A 16,942-nucleotide genomic window follows, 5' to 3' on the forward strand; every position below is an offset into this window, starting at 1 on the left:
CATTTAAGTCAATTAAGCAATTCATTAAGTCTATTTTTGTGTCCATTAAAACTAAGAAGTCCATTGTGCTTACCAAGAAAGTCTGTGACTTACTTTTAATACAACTAGAATGGCTCACTTGGTAATAAAATGCTAGCCAATCCCCTATGGTCTTCTTCGAGGTCTGACTTTGCTCACTTGAGAGACACCATTTTTTTCACTTGAATAATTTTGTATAAATAAACTCAGATTTTGCTAGCTAAGCACGTGGAAGTCATATAAAGCACACCTAATCACACAGTTTAAGCATTCAAAATGTAGCATATCGCAAAAACTGCAGTGCTGTTTCTGTCAAAACCTGTCACCTGATGCATAAAATTGTTGGTTTTATGAGTCATTTTTCAGTGAACTCTAATGGAAACATGGCTGATGGGAGATTTTAATGAAGGATGCAGGTTTCTGTTATTTGAATGAAACTCAACCAACACTGTCCTCTCTGTGATTAAAATTAACACATTTTTTTTGGTAAGTAGAAAAAAATGCCTTTTTTTTTTTTTTTTTTTTTTTTAAAGATTTTATTTATTTATTTGACACAGAGAGAACACAAGTAGGCAGAGAGGCAGGCAGAGAGAGAGAGAGGAGGAAGCAGGCTCCCTGCTGAGCAGAGAGCCCGATGCGGGACTCGATCCCAGGACCCTGAGATCATGACCTGAGCCGAAGGCAGCGGCTTAACCACTGAGCCACCCAGGCGCCCCAAAAATGCCTTTTTTAATATACTTCAAAGTCTGATGAATTTTACAGGATGTATATTTTCCCTTAACCTCACTGGAAATATATTTGCCAACCTAACTATACATCCAATAACTTTAAAATTCATTTCCTCTATATGAGTTTTTTTTTAAACATAAATGAAAATTAAAATACATACCCTTTCTTTCTTATCCACTATTTTGTTTTTATAATCTTAATAACCTTTGTTTCTATCACTTAAAGTGATTATTTTATACTATGAACATAGTATTTTATACTATGAACATACTATGAAAGCTCAAGCTTTCTTTTGTAAAAGTTAATTGAGTTATAGAACAGAATATTTATATTATATTAGAATAAACAAAATAAATGGAATATTATTTAATTCCAAAGAATAATCAAGCTAATTACATTTTTTATGATTATTTTATACCTCATGTTAAATCAGCTGACATATTTAACTGGATATACAATTTGTAGAAATGTTTACACCTTTCATTTGATGACCAATAAAACCACAAAACTTACCATAGAGAGCTAAGATACTTATAAACCATTCATAGATATCCATAAATATCTCAAAATCATTTTATAATTATTCTTCAAATAAACCAATATAATCATATTAAATAAAATGGGTTATGGATGGACTTTATCCAAATTTCCTCAGATAATTTCTTTTCACATAGATTTGCATGCACATATTTTTGTCCTGGCTCTTCTAAGTGACTTTACAGGAAAACACTGACTGTTGGTCTCAAGCCCAGAGCTCAGTGAGAGACTGAAGGTGACTCTATTGATGTTTTATCACCTTAAAATTTAGTGGCTTAAAAGAAGCCAACTAGGGGCACCTGGGTGGCTCAGTGGGTTAAAGCCTCTGCCTTCGGCTCAGGTCATGATCCCAGGGTCCTGGGATCGAGCCCCACATCCGGCTCTCTGCTCAGCAGTGAGCCTGCTTCCCTGCTTCCCCTTCTCTGCCTCTCTGCCTACTTGTGATTTCTCTGTCAAATAAATAAATAAAATCTTAAAAAAAAAAAAAAGAAGAAGAAGAATCTAACTTAATGGCTTATAACAACTATTTCATTGGCTCACACTTGTGCGGGTCAATGATTAGGGTGGGACTTCACTGAGGGGTTCTTTTGATCTTGCCTAGGGCCCCTCATCCATCTACAGTCATCTACGGGCTCTACTGGAACTGAATGGTTGAAGATGGCCTGATCCACATTTCTAGGTAGTTGGTGCTGTTACTGGTCACTGGGATGGTTATAGCTTTTATGGTTGGACCACTCTCTCCATGCTGATCTCTCAGCTTCAAGGGGTCTAGGCTAAGCAGCTTCACATGGTGGCTTCCATGTTCCAAGCAGGCAAATGTGGAATCAGCAAGACCACCATGACATGTATGCTTCTGTGGCATTCTATTGCCAAAGAAAATCACAAGGCCAGCCTAATTTCAAGAAGTAGAGAAACACACTACTTCATCTTGAGAGAAATGACAACATTATTCATAGCAAGAAGGATTAACAGTTTTGTTAAGTTTTAGTTTAGTGTTTAAGAGTTTGTTTCTATTTAATGTTTTCAGACTTTAACAGATGTTAACAATCCAGCAATCTAAAGAAGAACCTCATCATTAATGGGCAGAAAGAAGAGCACAAGTGTTGGATACTCCCAACACATGGCAATCAGAATACAATGCCCTTCGGTACAGAAAGTTTCATCAAAAATATTAATGGTGCTTTCTTCCTGTATATACAAGAACAGATAGGTATTCATGGACTGTGTAGAAATACTGCTAAGTAACTTATTAGTCATGGCTGTTGTAATGAAACATTTCTGGGCATAGTATCAATTTGAATCTCAATATATGTGAGAGAAACCTCCCTCAAATACCAATGGGTTATAAGGAGGTTTTCCTTTATCGAAGTGTGATCTCACTTTTCTTTGAGAAAACTTCTGGCTCTCCAGGAAATTAAGTGGCATCTGATTGGCTTGTTTACACTTTCTCATTTCCCCAAACCATTTTGTTTCATTTACTGCATTCTGTCACAGTGAAAGCAATTTGGGGATTTCAAATGGATTCATCCTGCTCAAACAGATGTCAAAGATGAGGTACATTGGTTTTAACAACTATTTAGGGGCCATGAGAGAAATGGCTTTTCCCATGTAAAAGCCTATCGTGATCAACCAAAGGATTGTTTTAGGTTTTTCTCCATAGCTATATTTCGCTAAATTTAGTCAAATTTATTGGGCAACAGTTTTGTGTATCAGTGCAGAGAACTGACAAGCATCTTTAATTTAAAACATTCTGCTAATGTATTGAAGAGATTACAGTACATGGAAATAGTTTTGTTTTACTAGAAATCACATGTAGCATTCAAATGGCGTTAAAAAAAATACACATTTTTACATCCATAAAGTGATTTTAGAAGAAAATCACAAGTTCTGCTCATATCAAACTTCAAAGAATGTGACATCATAATGAACAAATTTGGGCATATGCTCTTTTTCTTGGTGTGCTTTTTTTGGTAGTAGCAGCACTGGGGTGTGATGAAAAATTAGTAAGCGCCCACTAGTTAAATCAGGTGTGGCTAGAGGTTGGCGATATAGCAGTTTTAATTCTGTTTAGAATCATCACTGATCTCAGATCATGTAATACCCATTGTGAAATATTACCAGATGAGGTGGAGAAGAGAATATTAACTGCCTGTGTCATCATTTTCTTTGTGTTTGCATGCACGTGTGTGTGTGGCTTTGATGTCCACAGTTTTGTCTTAGTAAGTGATTCTTTGACAATTAGATGGTGCTGAAAAGTATTTAATGACCTGAAGTATGATGCTATTAACATCAGCTAGAGAGACAGAAAAAAAAATCAATACAAATTTTGCTCACAATTAGCAAATAATTCAATGATTTCTCACTGGTTCTCTAGAGGGGAGAGTTGTGGAATCTTTGAATTCAAGGGACGTTACTCTGGATTTATTTCTACACAAAAGCTTATTTCACAAACATGATGAATAAAGGCATGAGTCTGAATGAATCAATGCCTCAGAATAATTGGAATTACAGACCCAATTACTCCAAGTCATCCTCGGTAATTATGTCACCTCTGTAGAGTATAAGATACAGTTTCTAAAATATGGTCTACATTTCAAAGAAAAGAGAAGACTTGCTCTCTGAAAATTCGCAAAAACGCACTCTTAAATTGTTGGAAAGCAACCATTACATTTTCATTGTAGGACAATGAATTAAACCAAAACACAACTTTATACATCTTTCTTTCTAAGAAACTACCATGGAAATTCTAACTTGCACAGTTACCAAGTTAAGTTTATGTCTGTATTCAAATACCATGTGATCCTTAGAGAGAGACTTTGTGGATGAACTTCTAAAATCCCTAACCTTATTTTACAGGATTATTTACTATCATTAAGAGTATTCTTTTCTTTACATTCTATGAGTTTTGGTCAAAAGTCACTTTTAGGTCACATATATGATCATTTTTGTATGGCTATTTAAGGGTGAGAGCATAAAGAAGTATATATAATTACTGAGGGGGGGTATTTTGTGGGCAGTGAACATGCTCTTATTACATCAAAGAAGTTTCTGTTTGTTCATTTTCACTACGATCCAATCAACTTAGAGATCTACGACAATTAGTAAATGTTCTATTTGTTCACCTGGCTGTTAGCAATCCCGACATAGCCTTCCTTCCCATATATTTTTCCTTAAATTAAAAAATGATTGCATTTTTTAACCGATCTTTCTACTATTAGCACAGAGTGGCTAATGATGCCACAGGCTTTCTGCTTTCGTGTCAGTCATTCCCCTAAGACACTGAATTATCTGAGTCCTTGAAGAGGCTGGATCTAAGGAAAAAGCAAAGTATGTCAGTGATGTAGCAGATGTGACCAAACTGGTGTGGCACATCAATCACGTACTGATTTTTACTTGCCAAAAAAGGGCCATGTGCCATTTATAGAATGAGAACCGTTCCAAACCAGCTCAGGTTTTGGAACTGAGAGGCACGGTGTGGCAGACACGTGGCCCCTCCTGATTCAGTCACAGCAATTAGAAAGGATGCCTCCTGACCTGGTAAACATGCGTGACACTTCTGCTGACAACTCCTAACTCAAGATACTACTAACTAACCAGGTACAAAACCTGGGCCCTTCCTCTATACATTGCACAATGTAAATAAAGGTCTTTCCTAATTCCCAAAGCCTGAGATGAACAGATGTGCTCTTTTCAGTAATTGCCACCTTTTTTCCCCCTTACAGGATTTTATGTCTGATTCGCTCAGAGAACTTCACTGTACAGGCAGCAACTGTTCTTTGTGGGAAAGTCAATGCTGCGAATCAAGAATTCCCATGAAGGTTTCAACCTCTTGATTCCTCTTTAAAATTTCTCAGGGTATCAAAATGTTAGTTTCAACTAACTAAACATTGAAAAGTATATTTTCCCATCAAAGGACAGGCTGATAAACATTGGCAGGCAGAAACAAGTATGAGGACACTCGACAGAATTATTGAGGATATTTACATGGAGACATGAGTTAATGTACACAAAATGTCCATTAAAATATGGGTTCTATCCATACACATCCACAATAATCAGAGCAAGTGCATAATTACATACTCAAACCTACCAAGCACCATAAAAAGTTTATATTCTCTTAAAACCTCTTCCTCTGTGTTAATTAGGAAGTTAGTCTTTCTAATAAAATATATAAAGACATGAACCTAGCCTAATTTATGCAAATATATGTGCAGGAAGGAGAGATATGAATATTAAAATTCTACTCAGCAGTATTCTTGAATTTACTCTCTATGTGAAGTTGAAAGGAGAATGGTGAAGAAATAGAAGAGACATTTTAAATCAAGGATGAAGTTATGGACAATAAGAAATAAGAAATAAATGCAGCAGTAACCAGAAGAAGAAAAGAGGCAAGAATAATTAGGGACATTAACTGCTTAATATGTAAAAGCATGCAGCCTGGAATGTTATATACAAAAAATTTTATAAGGCTGTAAAGTTAGTAACAATGAGATAGGAATCAAGAAAAAAATATTTGGTATAAGGCAGGGGCTCTGTATTAGATAACCATAGCATTACTTTTATCCCTTTCATCCAAGATGGATGGTCATCTTAGTGCTATATTTGCCTGCTGGCTATGTAGCTATGGCTTGCACCGGGAAAAGAGAGAAGAATTCTCCAACAGAAGTCAGAGGATCTGAATCCTTTCTCTTAATATGAGAAGTGATTAAGATGTGAAATTATAGGGGTGCTTGGGTGGTTCAGTGGGTTAAGCGTCCAACTCTAGGTTTTGGCTTGGGATCGTGGTCTCAAGATCCTGAGTGCAAGCCCCACATTGGGCTCTGTGCTCAGTGCTCTGTGTGCTTGGGAATCTTTCTCTCTCTCCCCACCTCTGCCACAACCCTGGCTCATATTCACTTGCTCTCAAATAAAAATTTTAAGAAAAAGATGTTAAATTATAAATTATTTATATTAGTGTCTGAATGCCACTAAGATCTAGAAATGTTTGGAGGAAAAGTGAGGATAATTATGTAGGTTTTTTTCTGAAATTGTTCTATTATTATGTAAAATTCAATTTCAGTAGAAGTGTCCTGCCTCTCAAATAGGAACTCTAAAGCGCATACATTGATCCTCCAATATTTTTTGGAGATGGTGCTACATGGTACTGACCATAGCTTACTAGCTATAATATTGAGTGGAAATGCACTGCTCTGAGTCAACAAGAGTGCGACAAACTATTTTATGCACCAGAAGATGCAAGCGATGCTGTCACATTCATCCAAGGTCTTCGATAATGAGGTCTTGGAAATCTAAGGTTTGCAAGGAAAAAAAACCCATGTCAAACTGAGTTTTTTTTTCTTCTATTTCCCATTCTGAAGAAAGGGATCATAATAATAATGAGCTTAACCTATATATCTGGCAATATTGTTTTGAAGATTATTAAACATAATGTGTAAGAAATGATTCTATAAACTTATAATGTTATTATAAGCAACAATAAGACTTTTAGATTTTACTTGTATTTTTCATCTGATTGTATCCAACCAAACTCTAGTAGTCCATAGAGGTGTCTAAGGGATCCCAAACTGTTAGACTCGAATTTCATTTTGATTTGGTTTGGGGGCACCTGGGTGTCTCAATCCGTTCAGCAACTGACTCTTGATTTTGGTTTAGGTCATGATCTCAGTGTTGTGGGATGGGGCCCCACAAGGGGCTCCACACTCAGCAGGGGGTATGCTTGTCTGTTTCCCTCCCCCCACAAGTTCTCTCGCTCTCAAATAAATAAATAAATAGATAAAATATTTTGAAAAAATAAAGTTGATTTCTTACTATCTTTAAAAATAATAAAAAAATACCATGTGTTAAGATATATTATATTTTTAATCTACTGAAGGTGCTGCCAATTTAGCTGATTTCACTCAGACCTTGAACTCAAAGTCTTACTAAGCACTGAATGCAAAATTAAAGTGTTTATTATTGCTAATCATTATATAGCATTGTAAAGTTTGCAAACCCATTCCAGACACTTTATATAGGATGGTCACGTACATTACATTGCTATTGATCCTGGACCAGAAGACTTAGACTTAATAGATTTTGTGAATTTTTTTTTTTAATTGAAAGCTTGTTCACTTGTCAGAAAATAAAAATGAAGCTTGTTTACTTGTAAAATGTTGCAAATGAGAATGCTACACACATAAACTCTGGTAGGGGCAGCTGAAGCTTAGGGGCACTTGCTGTGTGGGGTAGGGCATGTTACAGTGCTATAGTTGTTTGACTAATAACAAAAAATATAACATCCATCACACCAACATAAAATTATACTATAGACTATGTTACTATTCATCAGTTTTACATGTTTATCATCAGACTTCTATAATCATGATATCTCTTTAAACACTAATTAATTATATAGCGTTGTCCCTTACATAACAGAATGGTCTTATATAATGTAATGGCCATACTCGATTTTCAACTGGAAATAGCAGCAGCATGCAATAATTCATAATGGTAAATTTTATGTTACTCTTACATTTTTAACTAATACTTAGACATCAATTCTAAAAAATTTTTTTAGACATCAATTCTAAAAAAAATTTTTTTCCCTAGGGGAAAAAAAAAGCAAACTCAAATTTAAAATGCTTTAAAGCTTTTCTCACTCTGTAAACAAAATGTTAATAAACCTCAGCAAAAATGATCCTTCTAAATTTGTGTTTTCTTTCAATTGCCAAGAATAATAGCTTAAGACAGCATTCTTCCAGTAGCATTAAGTCTATTCACCAAAATTGATTTTTAAAGTTTAGAAACTAGCAGTTTGTTGTCTACCCGAGGCAAAAAAGTCACTTTGAGAACCTCAACCAAAGACATTTATCTTGTAAATTTTACTCTGGGTGATCGTTTTTCTTCAGTTTGATCCCAAAGGCTTCACTCTACAGATGTCCTTTGGAATACTGATTTCTCATGCAGTGTGATGAGAAAGTATATAAAGGAATTCTTTCCTTGTTTAAATTCAGACATGAAGATACATATTTTCCTCTTATATCATATTTTTAACCCTCCCAAAATGCCTTTTGAGTACGATTTTACAACAATGTTAAATAAGAAGTGTTGGTATTTTTAACCTAATGATTGTTCTCTTATTTTTACTACATACTATTTTTTCCAATATACATATGTACATAATAAACACACACTTAGACATTTCAATTGTTCTTCTGAACACATTAAATGGTTTGCACACAGACATCAAAACATATGTTTCTTGGATTAAATTAAAGAATACAATGCTCAAACTTAAGAGAAGTGACAAAGAGCTTCTGCATTAAAACAAAACAAAACAGAAAAACCAGCTGGACAATGAAGGTCACATGAGGCCAAGCCCCAAAATGAAAGAAAATGTTCATAAGGAGGCAGTGACATGTAGAACTCTACGTACTTAGTACTCTACATGTCTCACTGGTATCTTCTCCCTTAGACATTGACTTTCCAGATTCCGTAAAAATCTTTGTCAGAAAGAATTGCACAGATTTTGGGAAATCTAATAAAGACTTGGGTCAAGAAAAGGAGAAAAAAGGGGTTCAAGGAAGAGAAGGTTGAGTTGGGGCTCTTCCTGGATCTGAGTGTTCAACCCAAGAGCCTCCCTTCACATCCTTGTCCCCAACCTCCCCCGCTCCTGCCCTGATATTTCCTGAGAGGGAGTTTCTAGAACCAGTTTAATTCACAACAGTGGAAATGGAAAAGGAACCTAGCAAAAACTGATCAATCAAAGACTGGACTTTAGGCTGTGACTTCCCTTCTGTCCATGTAAGAATCAATAAACAAACAAAATTGGGCTTTCCCATAAGGAATGAGATTTATGGAAATTTTAAGATATTTTATCCAAAGAGAGATCATGAGAAATTATCAAATGTTTACTTTACTATAAACACAGTGAATTTATTCTTTGATTGTTCAGATTACTTTGAATAGAATAAAAAATTCAAAAAAACTTCAATTTATCATGCCATGACCCATATATATTGCCTGAGATCATCAGTATATGCACAACTCATTATAAAAAAGATCTCTTTATTACTGGAAATGCAGCATTATTATATTTATTTGAAAAACAGTCCATAGGCATTGCTGCAATTTAATTTTTATTTATCTCAAAAGACTTCCAAGTCATCAATGAATTTTGCCATTCAATACAAAGAAACATATAAAATGGGATATGAAAGTAACTACAGGGACAAAGTTCTGGATTTAATAAGTATATTATAGCCACCTATATAAAAAATTTAGGCCTTTTTTATTGACTGACTGATGTAAAAATGTATCATGTATAAAAAGTAAGTATAGTGCATCACAAGAAAGGAAATGGTATGAGCGATGGTTATTTTATTAAACTATCTTTCTTTCATTTTTATAGCAAACATATAGTAGGTTAACATAAATGGAAACAACTTGTGCATTTCAGCTCATGTATGTTCTTTGCCTCTCAAATGGAACCCCTATATAATAAATATCTTACGATTTTAAACCTATAGATTAAGTAAAAATTTAATTGCCTATGTATATTTTTCTGTTACACAATTTATTCTGCCAACACTATTCTGCTGCCTGCTGGACCAGTACCACACCAGTGCTTAACTTGGTTAAAAGCAATTTAGAGTATATTAAATTATTATATTACACTTTATTTTTTTAATTTAATTTTATTTTTTCAGTGTTCCAAGATTCATTGTTTATGCACCACACCCAGTGCTCCATGCACTACACCAGGCTCATCCATCCTCCAACCCACTCCCCTTCAGAACCCTCAGTTTGTTCCTCAGAGTCCACAGTCTCTCATGGTTCATCTCTCTCTCCAGTTTCCCCCAATTCATTTTTCCTTTCCATCTTCTAATGTTTTCCATGTTGTTCTTTATGCTCCACAAGTAAGTGAAATCATATGATAATTGACTCTCTCTGCTTGACTTATTTCACTCAGCATAATCTCTTCCAGTCCCGTCCATGTTGCTACAAAATTTGGGTATTCATCCTTTCTGATGGAGGCATAATACTCCATTGTATATATGGGCCATATTGTCTTTATCCACTCATCTGTTGAAGGGCATCTTGGCTCTTTCCAGAGTTTGGCAATTGTCGACATTGGTGCTATGAACATTGGGGTACATATGACCCTTCTTTTCACTACATCTGTATCTTTGGGGTAAATACCCAGTAGTGCAATTGCAGGGTCATAGGGCAGCTCTATTTTTAATTTTTTGAGAAATCTCCACACTGTTTTCCAATGTGGCAGCACCAACTTACGTTCCCACCAACAGTGTAAGAGGGTTCCCCTTTCTCCACATTCTCTCCAATACTTGTTGTTTCCTGTCTTGTTAATTTTGGCCATTCTAAATGGTGTAAGGTGGTATCTCAATGTGATACACTTTGAATATCTTACAGTTTTATTTGCTGATATTTCAATGAAGCTGAAGAAAAAAGCCATTCAGAGAACAAAGTATTATATATATAAGAGTGTCTATCTAGAACAGACCTACTACATGTTGGAATGTAAAATGGTCTGTTCAAAATGCATTTCTAGGAAAGAGGAGAAGGAGGAGAGGGAAAAAATGAGAGAAAAGTAGGGGAGGGAGGAAAGGAACAGACAATGCTGAAGGAAAGGAATTTGCAAAACCGACCGACATCTTTGCCTTAGAGTGTTGCTTTGTAGTCCCCACTGGGGATAATCAAGATGATGTCTTCTCTGGAATTGCATTAACACATGGAACACTCCTTCTAGCTTAAAGAAGACATTTTTCCCCACCATGGTTCTTCTTCTATTCTACCCTGAAAACCATAAGGATTTATCTCAGCATACACCAGAAGACAGAGGAAGAGAAAAATGTAGTCCCTCTTTTTCAGAGCAAATACGGATATCAAATTACTAATTCATATGATAAGAGGCCACAAAACTACAGAGTGCAATAAAATGCAGATTCGATGCAATGGAAAAATCACTAGGTTATTCCTTTTTATAAATTACATATTCCTCATATTTTAACATACGTCGTTGATTATCATGTTCAAATCCTGAACAAAGCAGATAAAGCAGAGTGCTATTTCAATAAAGCTATGAGTGCAGAGTCTGGAAATTTTAAGATATTAATTGCTTCTTAATGACTTACAAGATATCATTCCTTTTTGGCTATTAGTTTAACGGCTAATTGATAATGGTAAATATTCTATTTGATTAACACTGAGAAAATTAACTGCCAAAGTTGACGGTAATTACAAAACTTAATATATATATTATAAAATATAAATTAATAATGTCCTCCCCAATTACAATGCTTATAATTTTAGCCTTTCCCAGAACTACTAAGTATGTTTTTAATTAATTAATTAATTATGTATTCTATTTATGTGTTTGACAACGAGAGACAGCGAGAGAGAGAGAACACAAGCAGGGGGAGTGGGAAAGGGAGAAGCAGGCTTCCTGCCAAGCCTAGAGCCCGATGTGGGGCTCTATCTCAGGACCCTGGGATCTTGAACTGAGCTAAAGGCAGATGATTAACAACTGAGCCACCCAGGTGCCCCTGTTTTAAATAATGTTAAGAATATGGAATACTACCTATTTAATATCTCCATATGTAATACCTCTTTGAGAAAGTATTTCAATTCTTTTTTTTTTTTTTTTTAAAGATTTATTTATTTATTTGACAGAGAGAGAGATCACAAGTAGGCAGAGAGGCAGGCAGGAAGAGAGAGGAGGAAGCAGGCTCCCCACTGAGCAGAGAGCCAGATGCGGGGCTCGATCCCAGGACCCTGGGATCATGACCCGAGCCGAAGGCAGAGGCCTTAACTCACTGAGCCACCCAGGCGCCCCAAGAAAGTATTTCAATTCTTATAAAGTCAATATGAGTTGTTCAGTTTCCTAGGATAGTTATTTAGTAACTCAACTTCCACATACACACAAAGAACTTATCTCTTATTTTGTACATACTTAAAGTATAGTTTAGCAGAGGGGTCTGCAAATAACAGCCTGTGGGTCAAATTGGTCTGTTGTCCCATTTTCTTATGGCTAGTGAGAGAAGAGTGTTATTCACATTTTTAAGTGGTAACAATTTATATAGTTAGGCACATACATAATATCCTTTATTTATAATACTTTATAATATAATAGACATATCTATTAACACTAATATAATATTATATTATATGTGTGTGTGTGTGTACACACACACACACACACACACACACACAAACACACAGTAGACCCTTGAAGAACATGGAGGCTGGTGGCACTGACTCCCAAGGCAGATGAAAATCCACCGTAATTTTTAACTTCTCAGAAACTTAAATACTAATAGCCTACTGTTGACTGGAAACCTTACCAATAACATAAATAGTCAATACACATTTTATAAATGTACTACTATACACTGTATTCTTACACAAGAGTAAGATGGAGAAAGGAAAATGTTATTGAGAAAATCATAAGGAAGAGAAAATACTTTTACAGTACTGCATTGTATTTATGAAAAAAAAAATCTGTCTATGAGTAGACCCACACAGTTCAAACCCATGTTGTTCAAGGGTCAAGTGTAATATACATAATATCAAATAATGTGTGTGTGTGTGTGTGTGTGTGTGTGTATATCCCTTTCCTCTGGTATATATATGCATTATCAGGTACACACTTTTCATCCTACATAGCCTTAAATGTTCTAGCAAAGTAAGGGTGCTCTTTCACACATCATATAGTGTACCCTCACCCTACATACATTTTATACTGATTTAATATCTGAGAAAACTCAGTGTCAGGTCTCAAATGCTAAGAAACCAGTCTAGGTGGGGAGTGATTTGGACAACTGATAATCTTGCTTGCCGTGCTCGCTTCGGCAGCACACATACTAAAATTGGAACGATACAGAGACGATTAGCATGGCCCCAGCGCAAGGATGATTATCTTTCTTGTCCATCTTGTTGTCACTATTGTCATTTGCTCAGCTGACTCAGAGGCCAGCACTGATACATACAGAAAGAGAAGGAGAAAGAAAAAGTTTGAGTAAGGGCAAGCTTACATTTTCCAGACCAATCAAGGTTGTAGAGGCTGAAAAGTTTGTATATGAAGCTGAGCACATACCAAAGAAAAGTGGGTACGCTATGATAGTACCAATCTCCCAGACATCATGTAGAAGATAACCTAAGTCTTTTTTTTAAAGACTTTATTTATCTATATGTAAAGAGAGAGAGAGAGAGAGAGAGCACACAAACAAGGGGAGCAGTGAGCAGAGGGAGAGGGAGAAGCAAGCTCCCCACTGAGCAAGAAGCCCAATGTGGGATTTGATCCTGGGACTCTGGGATCATGACCTGAGCCGAGGGCAGACACTTAACTGACTGAGCCACTCAGGCATCACAAGATAACCTAAGTCTTAAGAATGATTTAAGTCACTACAGGGCATAGATTTCCATTACCGTATTGGTACACTTTATTTACCATCCTAGTTTTCACACCATACTCTCTTGGCTTCCAACTGATAGGATTTCTGATATCTAAATACTAAGAGCAAGAATAGATTGGTCAGAGAACACAGTGAGTTTACAGAAGTCTTCTATATTTCACTTTGGACATTTTCAAAAGAGACTTCCTATGATTTTCCAGGAGGAATTTTCAGGGAGTAGGTAATTACCAAATAAAAAAATCAGCCATTTTCTATGCTAGATTGTGAAAACAATGTCAAATTCCCTCACTTACCTACAAGGTTGTGATGAACGATATAATTAATAAAGGAATTTTCTAGTTCTATTTCATGTAGAAAGCTTAGACATTCTTCAATTCCAGGCAAATATGTTTTTAATGTGAGTATAAGAACCAAAGAAATAAACTAAAATTAGGTGCTTTCTTCAAAGGTACTGAAAACTATGTGTTTCTTTGCTAACTTATGAAAACTAAACTGTTAACCAATATGATGTATTTTTGTTTACAAGGTAATAATAATCAGTACTTCTACTTCTACTTATAGAAGTATATTCTACAAATATAAACCGTATTCACATTATAATTTCAGTTCTTGAGCACAAGTTTTATAAGATGAAAGGAATCAGAGTGCAGTAGCATTTTGAGCTTATCTGAAATGGCATCAAATATAAAAGAATCTTCATATTATAAACAAAATTTCAGAAGTCAAATTAAAAGAAAACAATAATTTTTCTATTATTCAAAGAATTTCAATGCTGATAGGCCAACTTATTGGTAAGCTGGATTTACACTGTCACCACAGGATGGGACCATTTGAGCAGTTAAAAGCAAAAAATCTGTCATCCTTGGTGAATTGTGAAGTACAGAAAATTTGGGTTATGCAAGGTATTATGGAACACATTTTCTTGCATAGACTGCAACTGCTATGTTCCTGTATGTATTCCTTTAGACCCGAGCTAGAAGGAATGTAAATGTAGAAAATTACATATATGATTGTCCAAGTTTTGCTAGTATAGAAGATTCACACTTCTTAATTCTAATACAAACAATGGGACTGAACATGCATTCTTCATTATTGCACAGCTACTGCTTCCTAGAGCTGACTGACATTTCCTTTGGACATACTTATCACCGTTGTTTGTTGATGTTACTGTTCAATTTTGGGGAGTACTTTTGTCCTTATTCCTTGGGTTTCAAATCAAAATAGCCATTAAAATTGGCTTTAAAAGCAAAGATAAATTAGAAATTAAAAAATGCATATATTTTTTGGAAGATAACATTCCGATTATTTTTATATTACTTTATTCTCAAATCCAGTATTGCTACACATAAATTACATACTATTTTTTTGTATCATCTCATAAATTCACATCTGACCCTATTAGAATCCTCAAAAATCCCCAAAGACATGCTAACTTGAATACTTGATAAAATAGAATATCTTTATTCTTAAAGTACAATATTGATACAGAATGACACTTAGTTTTTCCCTCAAAATATTAAGTCCTAGAAAATAAAAACTGTAGGTGGGGTGAGGAAAAAGAAATGTTGTGGTAGGCTATTTTTTCCCCCATAGATATAATGTTGAAATTAGCCTTCTCTGGTTCTATAATAGAGTGGTAAAAACTACGCAAAGAAAAATTTTTGCATATGCATATATTTTAGTATAGCATATTAAATTTTATTCTACAGGGGAGAAAGCTGGCATCTGATGAAATAGTACTTTATTATTATGCTAGAAAATATCTCTTCCATCGTTCAACCTTTTACCAATCCAGCTTGATATATTGGATTTTTAAAAATCTGTAACTTAAGAAAATCTTAAGGTAATATAAAAAATGGCTTGATGAACCTAAGAAGCACCTACATAACAAATCACACACATTCAGCTCTATATGAACAAGTATAGCTGTAAGATAAACATTAATTAGAGAATTAAATCCAAAGTCATAATATGTGCTTCCTACCTATATTTAAAATAAGAAAGATATTTTAAGGAAATGAATCAAGATTCAAAAGAGGAAAGTCTATAAAGAGCTAATCAGATTATAAACTAAATAAATGGTTCTGCTTGGGAAGGGGTCAACTTGATGGTACCAAAATATGAAATTTCGACACATGAGATGTATTGAATAACATGGCATTTTATGTTTGAGATTAAATTCTGCTGTCAGGTTGAAAGAATGTATGCCTATTCAAATAAGAACCTGGAGAGGACTGAAAGGTAAGCACAACCTTTGGATCCCAGAGGATTACACAGGTCAACATTAGAATCTGAAATAAGGCCTAGAGGAAAGTGTCAGAGAATTCTAGACTTGAGGACATTTGAATACAAGTGTTTGATAAAGGCAGTTGGGAACAGGTTTTGAACAGCCAAGATTCCCCATACGGTAAAAAGAGAGGAAGACTAGTTCACACCATGACTTCTTCTCATAAATACACTACAAACTCATTCTTAATTAAGAAGTCTCAATTTCCTCAAAGTAGATGGTGGTATAGTATTGTAGTCATTAGATATTTATAAATTGTGAAGTTTTTGCACAGTAAGTCTAGTGAATTCCTTTATTAACACCTATCAGATTAGCTTTTTTTTTTAAAGATTATTTATTTATTTATTTATTTGACAGACAGAGATCACAAGTAGGCAGAGAGACAGGAAGAGAGGAGAGAGGAGGAAGGAGGCCCCCCGTGGAGCAGAGAGCCCCATGTGGGGCTCGATCCCAGGACCCTGAGATCATGACCTGAGCTGAAGGCAGAGGCTTCAACCCACTCAGCCACCCAGGTGCCCCCAGATAAACTTTTAAGATGTGTTCATTTCATGGTCTCTAGTAATCTTGGATACTGTTTCTTTCATGACCTTTTCCCACCCTGTTTCATTCTTAACTGGTCTATGCTGCATATACACATTGATCTGTAGACAAAGCATTGTCAGATGAAATCAATATATCATTCCTTTAGTATTGAGACCGCCTCTTGCTTAGTTTACTTTCATTTTTTTAAGTAGATCAATAGTGCTAAACTGATGCATTACAAACTGGGGCTACAATTAGTATCTGTCCTCAACCTCATTAACATGGGAATATGGCTTGATGGGTAGACTTTACATGGAAAAAAATCTTCTGAAACTCTTAAATCTGTATTCAAAATTACCTCTTAAATATCAATGTTTTAAAAAGAAAATTATAATGGAAACAACAGCTACTTTTCACATTGCTTAATATTTACTTG

At 35.2% G+C, this 16,942-nt stretch overlaps 1 protein-coding gene and 1 pseudogene across 20 annotated transcripts in view; one reads left to right on the forward strand and one right to left on the reverse strand.

Moving 5' to 3' along the window:
- ROBO2 (roundabout guidance receptor 2) overlaps positions 1-16,942 on the reverse strand; it is a 592,813-nt gene that overhangs the window by 201,432 nt on the left and 374,439 nt on the right. The gene's annotated exons all lie outside the window — the stretch shown is intronic.
- Positions 13,122-13,220, forward strand: LOC131826168 (U6 spliceosomal RNA; annotated as a pseudogene).

Source organism: Mustela lutreola, chromosome 2 (assembly GCF_030435805.1).
Source record: "Mustela lutreola isolate mMusLut2 chromosome 2, mMusLut2.pri, whole genome shotgun sequence".
NCBI classification, from domain to species: Eukaryota; Metazoa; Chordata; class Mammalia; order Carnivora; family Mustelidae; genus Mustela; species Mustela lutreola.